Source organism: Erythrolamprus reginae, chromosome 7 (assembly GCF_031021105.1).
Source record: "Erythrolamprus reginae isolate rEryReg1 chromosome 7, rEryReg1.hap1, whole genome shotgun sequence".
In the NCBI taxonomy this organism is placed as follows: Eukaryota; Metazoa; Chordata; class Lepidosauria; order Squamata; family Dipsadidae; genus Erythrolamprus; species Erythrolamprus reginae.
Window position 1 is genome coordinate 72,395,407 of NC_091956.1, and position 12,377 is coordinate 72,407,783.

Here is a 12,377-nt window from a genome sequence, read left to right on the forward strand (position 1 = left end):
TCCCTCCGTGTGACTTTCCCCCTGGTCCAGAAGGTCTTCAAAACCCGTCTGTTCTCCCAACTTCAAAGCGGAATGAATAGGAGTCCCCTGTTTCTAATGAATTATTTTTGGAATTATCTTTAATTTATTTTGATCTAATTTATTGTGTTTTTGTACAGAGTAAGGAAGATGACCTTAGCATTAATATGGCAGAAGAATTTGCCCAAACAAAATAAGACTTAATTGGGTTTTTTTCACGTCTACAACAGCTAGACAACGTTTGAAAGCTATTTATACAAATATCTCCCTAATTCACTGAATATTAAAAAAGGAGATTAGCACAATCAGACATGGAAGTTTCTGTTATTGTAGCCAACATCAGCAAATATTGTTTTAGCTGCCATGTGGAATTGATTACATGGTCTGATCTACCTAGTGTGGCTGTTAATTTTGTTATTTTTATGCTGTTCTTTAAACCCAAATATGCTTGGAGTCAGGCAGCATCAAAACTGAATACATAAAAACTACATATGTTTCTAAATCATTAAATTAGGGGTAATGGAAGTTTTGATTTGAAGTAACTGGCATTCAACAATAAATAAGAGGACAGTGGTAAGAAAACTGGGTATTTTCTCATAAGAAGAGCTGGAAGAAAATGTTAAATTTGTTCTCCTTTCTCTGACTTATGTTGATGTTGTCTTCCTCCATAAGAGAACATTTGCTTTGGTGTCTTTTTTATATTTTTATATTTTTGAGTGCTGCTTTAATATAAGATTTATATTTTACTATATTAAGCAAAACATTACATTTTGCATGCTAATAAAAATCTCCTATGTTTAGCATTTTAGTCAGACAATACTAGATAAGTAATTACAAAATTGTGATGATTGGTCAGATTACAGCTATACTCATTTTCCTGATACACAGATTTTTTTTAAAAAAACCAGTTCATCCGCTGTCTTCGTATGGAAATTCTGCAAAAAAAATAATCTGGACACTAGAAATAGTTTTTCTTAAAGTACTTAAACATATAAGCCTGCTTTAGTAGAATTACAACAGGATTTGTCATGAGAATAGGAAACAAGGAAGCTGCAAATACTATGTGGGAAAACCCCTTCGCTACATGTGGAAATATATTTTCATTGCAAAGGCTAGGGTAGTATACTACAAATATAATTGCTTTGACAGTGTGCCAAAAGTATATTTGGATTGATAAAGTCAACTAAAAACGTTCCAATTTGTAAGACTGTTTTAAAATCTGTATGAAGATATGGTGGTTTCATTTATCCAAGTCTCCCATGTCTAGATGTTATTGCAATAGCAATAGCACTTAGACTTATATACCGTTTCATAGTACTGTACTTCATAGTCCTCTCTAAGCAGCTTAGAGTCAGCATATTGCCCTCAACAACCTGGGTCCTCATTTTACCCATCTCAAAATGATGAAACACTGATTCAACCGTAAGTCGATGAAGATCGAACCCATGGCAATGGGCAGAATCAGCCTGCAATATTGAATTCTAATCACTTCATCACCACAGCTCATTATATGCTGACTTACTTTGTGGCTTTTGACATGTCCACATTAAGATAATAAAATGTTCCCTCAATTTTCACGGGGGATGCGTTCCGAGACCGCCCGCGAAAGTCGAATTTCTGCGAAGTAGAGATGCGGAAGTAAATACACTATTTTTGGCTATGAACAGTATCACTAGCCTTCCCTTAACACTTTAAACCTCTAAATTGCAATTTCCCATTCCCTTAGCAACCATTTAGATTATTATTCACCATTTATTTATTAAAGTTTATTAAAAAAAATTATTAAAGGCAGACAAAATTGGCGATGACATATGATGTCATCGGGCAGGGAAAAACATGATATAGGGTAAAAAAAAACACAAAGTATTTTTTAATTAATATTTTTGAAAAACCGTAGTATAGACTTTTCGTGAAGTTCGAACCCGCGAAAATCGAGGGAACACTGTATTGATATATGGAAGTTTTTTCTTTTGAGAATTTATCTGACTTACCATACAGTAATCATTTTCCTATGAATCTATGGATATTCACACTATCTTAAGTCTTCTTTTTGCCTTTTCTTTACAAGCAGAATTAACTTAATTTCCCATACTGCAAATTTCAACACTGGATTCTTCCTCTCTTGTTGGGGTATCATGTTGCCTCTGATGGGTTGGTTCTGAAAGATAATCTCTCTATTCCAACTGTCTTGGTTTTTTGCAAGTAAAATATTGTGTGCTAACTATATAAATCAATGCAAAACCTAAGTAGTAGATTCAGTCTTCTTAGAAAATACAGTACTATAAGAAAAAGACTATATTTAGTACAAGTGGACAACAATTGGCAAATGTTCAACATTTATTTTCTTCAAGAGATACATGAGACAATTTTGTGTGAAACAAAATGTGGTTTTAAGTTTACTTTGATAAATAACATTACTGTTCCAATTGAACAACAAGGATATATTAAAATGACAAGGAAGTACAGCTTAAAACAGCAATCATTTTATTATTTTTAAAACAAAGTTATTAGAAAAGCTGATTATAAGAGCTCACACAGAAATAGACATTTTTGAGTGTGCTACACAGATGGTAACCAATTACAAAACAGTAGTACATAGCAGTTCAGCCAATATTTGAGTTTATTATTTTCAGCTTTACAAATATAGCCAATTGTGATTTATGATTGAACCATGGCTTAGTGCGTTGTGTCAATCATTAAATATTATAGTAGTAATATTTCTCTTGCACACTCAACACATCCTTCCTGACAGGCATCACACCTCTGCACTTCATCCTCAACCCATGCTGCATCTGTGCTGCACTCCCATGAACCCTTTCCAACGTACATCACATCCTTGCGTCCCCTCCCTGATCCGGACAGCATTTTCATACATCCATCCTGATTCAAAAGCCCACCCTTCCCAAACCTAGACACTATCCATCCCAAGTCCGGAAACTTCAGATCGTGCAGAATGCAGCTGCGAGATCAATTATGGGCTTCTCTAAGTATGCCCATATCACTCCAACACTCTGCAGTCTGCATTGGTTGCCGATCAGTTTCCGGTCACAATTCAAAGTGTTGGTTATGACCTATAAAGCCCTTCATGGCACCGGACCAGAATACCTTCGGGACCGCCTTCTGCCGCACGAATCCCAGTGACTGGTTCGGTCCCACAGAGTTGGCCTTCTCCGGGTCCCGTCGACTAAACAATGTCGTCTGGCGGGACCCAGAGGAAGAGCCTTCTCTGTGGCGGCTCCGACCCTCTGGAACCAGCTCCCCCCTGAGATTAGGATTGCCCCCATCCTCCTTGCCTTTTGCAAACTCCTTAAAACCCACCTCTGCCGTCAGGCATGGGGGAACTGAAACATCTCCCCCTTGTCCATGTTGTTTTGGTGTTAGATTGATTGTGTGCTTATTTTTTAATATTCTGGGGTTGTTTTTTATGAATTTTTTAGCTTAAAATTGTAATTGGATTGGTGGGTATTGGATTTGTTATTATGTATTGTTTTTACCATTGTTGTGAGCCGCCCTGAGTTTGCGGAGAGGGGCGGCATATAAATCCAATAAATCTAAATCTAAACAAGAGAGAGGCAGAGGGAGGGAGGGAGGAAGAAAGGAAAGAAAGAAGGAAGTGAGGGAAGGGTACCCAGGGGGACAGTGCCAGGGACCTTATAGCACCAGAAACCTCAAAAACAGTGCCAAGAGACCCAAACCAGCTCTTCCCCCTTTAAGAAAACCATAGCACCAGCTGAAAGAAAAACACAAAGCAGCCTTACTAACAGAGCTGACAATAGAAATACAGTGATACCTCGTCTTACAAACGCCTTGTCATACAAACTTTTCAAGATACAAACCCGGGGTTTAAGATTTTTTTGCCTCTGCTTCCAAACTATTTCCACCTTACAAACCCAAGCCGCTGCCACTGGGATACCCCGCCTCTGGATTTCTGTTGCCAGCGAAGCGCCCGTTTTTGCGCTGCTGGGATTTCCCTGAGGCTCCCCTCCATGAGAAACACCACCTCCAGACGTCCCTGTTTTTGCGATGCTGCAGGGGAATCCCAGCAGTGCAAAAACGGGCGCTTCGCTGGCAACGGAAGTCCAGGGGTGGGGTTTCCCAGCAAGGGGAGCCTCAGGGGAATCCCAGCAGCGCAAAAACGGGCGCTTCAGCTGGCAAAAGGGGTGAGTTTTGGGCTTGCACGCATTAATCACTTTTCCATTGATTCCTATGGGAAACATTGTTTTGTCTTACAAACCTTTCACCTTACAAACCTGGTCCCAGAACCAATTCAGTTCGTAAGACGAGGTATCACTGTACTTAAGTAGAAGCATTAAGATAAGGGGAATCAGGCAAAAAATAACTCAACTGAATCTCCCTTTTTCTTACCTCCCTGACAGGATAACTTCTAGGAGAGGAAAAACAAAAGACCTGGAAGCAAGATATTAACCCAGGAAAATAGGAAAACAAAACCCAGCGCAATCAGAAACATATCAAAACCCATCAAGCTGCAGGAGTTTCAAATAGGAATTAAGCATAAAAGGCTTAGTTGCGCCTCCAAGTTTGCTTGCAACCCAGGAACGCTTGAGCTCTGTCACTACTCTTCTTGCCTTCCTGAATAAAAGGAACCCTTTTTCTGGCAGCTGCTTGCGTGCCTATTTTTTCTCAGCATCGTGACTGCTTCCCAGCTGACAACAAACCAGGGAAATTTCTTCCAAGAAGAAAAGAAGGAAGGAAGGAAGGAGGGAGGGTGGGAGGGAGGAAAGAAGGAGGGAAGGAAGGGAAGGAGGAAGGAAGGAAAGAAAGAAGGAAGGAAGGAAAGGAGGGAAGGAAGGAAGGAAATAAGGAAGAAGGAAGGAAAGAAGGAAGGAAGGAAAGAAGGAGGGAAGGAAAGGAGGAGGGAAGGAAGGAAGGAAAGAAGGAAGGAGGAAGGAAGGAAGGAAAGAAGAAAGGAAGGAGGGAGGAAGGAAGGAAGGAAGGAAAGGAGGGAAGGAAGGAAGGAAAGACGGAGGGAAGGAAGGAGGAAGGAAGGAAGGAAAGAAGGAAGGAGGGAGGGAGGGAGGGAGGGAAGGAAGGTTTTCGATACTTTTTGCCAGCTTCCCACAAAGAAGATCAATGAATAGCTGGTAGAAAGTAACAAGTTGCTCCTGCTCGTTCTGCTTTTTTGTCCGCCAATGGTCATTCTGTTTCTTTACAGCAGTGTTTCCCAACCTTGGCAACTTGAAGATATCTGGACTTCAACTCCCAGAATTCCCCAGCCAGCGAATGCTGGCTGGGGAATTCTGGGAGTTGAAGTCCAGATATCTTCAAGCTGCCAAGGTTGGGAAACACTGCTTTACAGTGTGGTATCTCGGTATTTATTGTTAATTGGTTCCAGGAACAATGATAAAAACAATGAGTACCAAACAAATATTTCCCATAAGGAATAATGTTGAAGTATCATGTTGACAAGACAGCCGACATAAACAAGTTCTAGCTTGTGCATTGAGTACGAAACAAACAATAGTATCAGAATCAAATCAAAATGAGTTAAATACCAAATTAGATGAGTTTCAAAGCAGTTGAATACCAAGGTACCACTGTATTTAAATAAGGAAATACTTTATCTCTGAATGGTTGATCACATCCATATATAATGGCTCCATATAATATAGTCTTCTAAACAATATTGCTACTGTACATTATTTTTCTTAATTTAGCATATTTCAAAGGCATTTTGTCTTATATAGTGGAATCTTCATACATCAGTGTGGACCATAGTTCTCTGTACAATCGATGCTTTGTTCACACAGTCGCTAAGATCCAAAATCACATGGCATTTATCTGGCATACACAATGTGTGTATGTATGTTTTGTTTCATTCCCATCAGCACATGTTGTTTAACAATCAAAGTTCAATTTTTTTTTATTTATTTGTTTGTTTGTTTATTTATTTATTAGATTTGTATGCCACCCCTCTCCGAGGACTCGGAGCGCTAACAGCAATAAAAAAGACAATGTAAACAAATCTAATATTAAAAATAACCTTAAAAACCCCAATTTAAAGAACCAATCATACATAAAAGCATACCATGTATAAATTCTATAAGCCTAGGGGGAAGGGAAAATTTCAATTCCCCCATGCCTGACGACAGAGGTGGGTTATAAGGAGCTTGCGAAAGGCAAGGAGGGTGGGGGCAGCTCTGATATCTGGGGGGAGCTGGTTCCAGAGGGTAGGGGCCGCCACAGAGAAGGCTCTTCTCCTGGGTCCCGCCAAACGACATTGTTTAGTCGACGGGACCTGGAGAAGGCCAACTGTGGGACCTAACCGGTCACTGGGATTCGTGCGGTTCATTTCAATATTTTGGGCAGTATTAAACTGAAAGAATGTTTCTGAAAGGTAAGTAAAATGTATTCATAGGGTTGGCAAAAAAAAAGGAAAGAAATCTATATTGATGTCTCTGGAAAAGATATTCATGAATCCTCTCAAGGTTTATAGTGATAGATCAAGAAATCAAAACAAAAGAGTATTGGATTCACACTAAGATTTGAATAACAAAGAAATTATTAGTGTGCAAAATCTAATATTCATGGCTGATTCATGTTTCACCAATAGCCAAGGGCATAAATTGTCTGGCATCAGAATGCTATTACGCCGTCCTCTCATCAATATGACAGGTTGTTAATCTGGATGAACAAATAATTCTTTGGTGTGATATGGGAGTGGTTAATAATTGCTTAAATTTGTAAATATTTCAAAGCAAAAGTTCCATGTAAAGGAACATTGTAGGGCCACTGTTTTATATATAAAGTACTCTGCTCTGAGAATTTGATTGATTCATGAGTACCATTACAATGTCAGACTAATGAAGTTACTAAAAAGCTATTTCATAAAGTCTACTAACATGAACAATTAATATAACATGAACAATTATGTTGCTTCAACCGCAACAACACAAGAGCACGCAACAAATTCAAACTTAATATTAATCGCTCCAAGCTTGACTGTAAAAAATATGACTTTAGCAATCGAGTTGTCGAAGCATGGAAGCATTACCGGACTCAGTAGTGTCAACCTCTAACCCCCAACATTTCTCCCTTAGACTATCCACGATTGACCTCTCCAGGTTCCTAAGAGGTCAGTAAGGGGAGTACATAAGTGCACTAGCCTGCCTTTCGTCCCCTCTCCAATTGTCTCTCCTTATCTGATATCTCATATATCTTTTCTTCCTTTCATATATCTTCTCCTCTACTTTTATATCTTTTCTTTATATATAATACTTCATGTCTATCCTCTTTAATATGTATTGTGTATTGGACAAAATAAATAAATAAATTAGTATAATAGAAGGTAAAACAGGTCACAGATTTATTTATTTATTAATTATTTATTTATTAGATTTGTATGCCGCCCCTCTCCAAGGACTCATCTGACATTTCTGTTTTTCGAGAGAGGGATAGGAAGCTAAGCAGGGAATCCAAACAACACAAATGGAAAGGTACACTAATGGGAACTTGTACGCCCGTACTGCTTTCAAATTGTGGCATTGGAAAAGACTCTTGAGAGTCCCTTGGACTGCAAGGAGATCAAATCAGTCAATCTTAAACAAAATTAACCCTGACTGTTCTTTGGAGACAGATATTGAAGCTGAAGCTCAAATACCTTGGCTACCAAATGAGAAGAGCATTCGTTGGAAAGCATCCTGAGGTTGGGAAAGATTGAAGGTGGCAGTAGAAGATGAGGTAGTTAGATAGTGTCATTGATGCAATTTGTATTTGTATTTGTATTTATTAGATTTGTATGCCGCCCCTCTCCGAAGACTCGGGGCGGCTAACAACAATAAAAAAGACAATGTAAACAAATCTAATATTAAAAATAATCTAAAAAACCCCAATTTAAAGAACCAATCATACATACAAGCATACCATGTATAAATTCTATAAGCCTAGGGGGAAGGGAAAATTTCAATTCCCCCATGCCTGACGACAGAGGTGGGTTTTAAGGAGCTTGCGAAAGGCAAGGAGGGTAGGGGCAACTCTGATATCTGGGGGGAGCTGGTTCCAGAGGGTCAGGGCCGCCACAGAGAAGGCTCTTCTCCTGGGTCCTGCTAAATGACATTGTTTAGTCGACGGGACCCGGAGAAGGCCAACTCTGTGGGACCTAACTGGTCACTGGGATTCGTGCGGCACAAGGCGGTCTCGGAGATATTCTGGTCCGATGCCATGAAGGGCTTTATAGGTCATAACCAACACTTTGAATTGTGACCGGAAATTGATCGGCAACCAATGCAGACTGCGGAGTGTTGGTGTAACATGGGCATACCTTGGGAAGCCCATGATTGCTCTCGCAGCTGCATTCTGCACGATCTGAAGTTTCCGAACACTTTTCAAAGGTAGCCCCATGTAGAGAGCATTACAGTAGTCAAACCTCGAGGTGATGAAGGCATGAGTGGCTGTGAGCAGTGAATCCCGGTCCAGATAGGGCCGCAACTGGTGCACCAGGCGAACCTGGGCAAACGCCCCCCTCGCCACAGCTGAAAGGTGTTTCTCTAATATGAGCTGTGGATCGAGGAGGACGCCCAAGTTGCGGACCCTCTCTAAGGGCGTCAATAATTCCCCCCCAGGGTTATGGATGGACAGATGGAATTGTCCTTGGGAGGCAGAACCCACAGCCACTCCGTCTTGTCTGGGTTGAGTTTGAGTCTGTTGACACCCATCCAATGTATATGTATTTGAGCAAACTCCAGGAGACAGTTGAGGTCAGAGATGCCTGGCATGCTATGATCGAGGAGCATTGCTAAGGTGTATCACGAAGAGTCGGACAACCCTTAGAGACTGAACAAATGCCCATATTTCTTATTGCAACTGCTTTTTGCCCTGAAGAGCTATTCCTGATGGAACCTCTGGAACGTTATGAATGGCGACACAGAAGCATAACCTAATTTGTATTGATTCCACTTCTATACTGCAGTGTACACCAAGTATCATGATGCTAAAATCTCTATCTTCTGGTTGAGCTTTGCACCTGGTACAGCAACAAGGGACAAAAAGATATACAACGGATTAGAAATAGGAGTTCTCCATCTAACGATACCCCAGGACTCTGATACACTGTATACAGCGTTCCCTCGATTTTAGCGGGTTCGAACTTCGCGGAACGTCTATACCACGGTTTTTCAAAAATATTAATTAAAAAATACTTCGTGGTTTTTTCCCCTATACCACGGTTTTTCCTGCCCGATGACATCATATGGCATTGCCAAACTTTCGTCTGCCTTTAAAAAACATTTTTTAAAATAAACTTTAATAAATAAACATGGTGAGTAATAATCTAAATGGTTGCTAAGGGAATTGGAAATTGTAATTTAGGGGGTTAAAGTGTTAAGGGAAGGCTTGTGATACTGTTCATAGCCAAAAATAGTGTATTTACTTCCGCATCTCTACTTCGCGGAAATTCAACTTTCACGGGCGGTCTCGGAACGCATCCCCCACGAAAATTGAGGGAACACTGTATATACTGCACTGTGTTCACAATTATTAAGCAAGTGAATATTTTGACCATATCATTTTTATGCATATTTCCCACCTCCAAGCTGTATAAACTTGAATGCTTAGTGGATATAAGCATATCAAGTAATGTGTTTTTGTGTAACGAGGAAGGGTGTGACCTATGGAGATCAACACTCTCTATCAAGATGTGCATAATTATTAGACAGCTTCTTTTCCTCGGGCACAATAGGCCAAAAAAGAGATTAAAATGACTCTGAAAGATCAACAATTGTAAAAAATCTTTCAGAGGGATACAGTACTCTTGGAATTGCTAAGATATTGGGGCTGCGGCTTGTAAGCTCTTGCAGGACCAGACCGATTTTGCCGCTGCACCTGTGGAGGAAGCAAAATCGCGCACGGAACTGCAGGTGCGTCTGTGTTTCAGAATGCGCGGAAGCAAAAAAACCTCGCCGAAACATGGGCGCACCTGCAGTTCTTTGCGTGATTTTGCTTCCTCCACAGGTGCAGCGGCAAAATCACGCTGGTCTTGCAAGAACGTACGAGCCGCTGCGGCGAGCACAATTTAGCGCTCTGGCTCGTAGCCCACCGCTGGGTTATATTTATCAATATTTAGCATATTAAAAATTTAAATTGATGCTTCTAGAATTATTGAATCATGTAAAAATAACAAACACATGTAGTCCTCAATTTACAACCATTCATTTAGTGACTATTTAAAGTTACTAGGGCACTGAAAAAAAGTGACTTACAACCGGTCTGCAGTAGTGCAGCGTACCCACAGTCACCTGATCAAAATTCAAGCACTTAGCAAGTGGTATGTATTCATGATGTTTGGTGTGTTCCTGAGAGTGGGGAGATGGTCACAGGATTGCCATTTGTGATTTTCCCAGATGACTTCTGACCAAAAAAGTCAATGGGGAGGGACCAGATTCACTTAATGGCTGCATGATTCACTTAACAAAGTAACAGCAATGGCAAAAAAAAGATCATAAGTTTGGGCACAACCCATTTAACAAGCGGTTTGCTAGGAATGGACATCTGGCCCCAATTGTGGTAGTAAGTCAAAGACTACTTACATTAAACCCATTTGATATTAACCAAAATATTGTTCATGAAGCTTTCTTTTAACACATAAAAGTTAAAAGAGGAGAGTATCATTATTTTAAATTTTTGCAAATATCTTCAATATAGAAACATAGAAACATAGAAGTCTGACGGCAGAAAAAGACCTCATGGTCCATCTAGTCTGCCCTTATACTATTTTCTGTATTTTATCTTAGGATGGATATAGTTTATCCCAGGCATGTTTAAATTCAGTTACTGTGGATTTATCTACCACGTCTGCTGGAAGTTTGTTCCAAGGATCTACTACTCTTTCAGTAAAATAATATTTTCTCATGTTGCTTTTGATCTTTCCCCCAACTAACTTCAGATTGTGTCCCCTTGTTCTTGTGTTCACTTTCCTATTAAAAACACTTCCCTCCTGGACCTTATTTAACCCTTTAATATATTTAAATGTTTCGATCATGTCCCCCCTTTTCCTTCTGTCCTCCAGACTATACAGATTGAGTTCATTAAGTCTTTCCTGATACGTTTTATGCTTAAGACCTTCCACCATTCTTGTAGCCCGTCTTTGGACCCGTTCAATTTTGTCAATAATTTTATTGACAAAATTGAACGGGTCGTTGAGGGAAGTTTTAGTGGGTATACACATAGTAAAATACATAATGAAGGTTATAGAGGATATACTCATAGTAAAATATATCTAAGAAAGAAGAGAAAAGAAGATATAGTAATAGAACATATCAATGAAAGGATAGAAGAAGAGATATAGGAATAGAAAAAAGGTATAGGAGATATAGGAGAGCAATAGGACAGGGGACGGAAGGCACTCTACTGCATTTGTACTCGCCCCTTACTGACCTCTTAGGAATCTGGATAGGTCAACCGTAGATAATCTAAGGGTAAAGTGTTGGGGGTTTGGGCATTACACTATGGAGTCCGGTAATGAGTTCCACGCTTCGGCAACTCGGTTACTGAAATCATATTTTTTACAGTCAAGTTTGGAGCGGTTAATATTAAGTTTAAATCTGTTGTGAGCTCTTGTGTTGTTGTGGTTGAAGCTGAAGTAGTCGCCGACGTACTTATACATCAGCTTGCAGGGTGACTGTAACAGCTCTGTGTGGCTGAACATTTTTTATCAACGATCTGGACAAAAGTGTTAAGGCAATGAACTGACGCCACCCATCACTGAAGCAGGTAAGTCAACATTTGCCTGCTCATGAAGATCCTTTCCCCACTTCATAAATTGAACTAGAGGCAACAATGTATGTGGCTGCTAAAAAGGCAGCAACTATTTTGAGATTTAAGTGGTTTTTTTCCGGTGAAACCGGTCTATCAGGGCAACCTGGTCTACCCAATTATGGGACAGAGCATACTGCTTCTGCTTTCGCCTTTTAGCTCCGATCTAGGAGCCTTGCGACAAACTATATTCCACCAGGTTTCAAAGGGTATCCTCAAAATCAGTGATGGGCTGCCAAATTTTTTACTGCCGCACTGTGGGTGTGGCTTATTGTGTGGGTGTGTGCTTGATGGCCATATGACCAGGTAGGAGTGGCTTGACAATCATGTGACTGGGTGTGGCTTAAAAGTCATGTGACTGGGTGGGTGTGGCTTACCGACCAAGATAATTTTTCAGATAGGTGCTTGGAATCTTTTTCAGTTGATTAAGTCACATTATTTGAATAGCCACTAAAAAGGACAAATGATAGCATTATTTGTTGAGGAGCAAAGTAACATTTTAAGGTTTTGTACTGAACCCATAAGGTTCAGTATTATAACAGATTAGGCAAGTAGCTTAATTTTCTTTAATTGCTATAAAAGTTCAGTTCTAG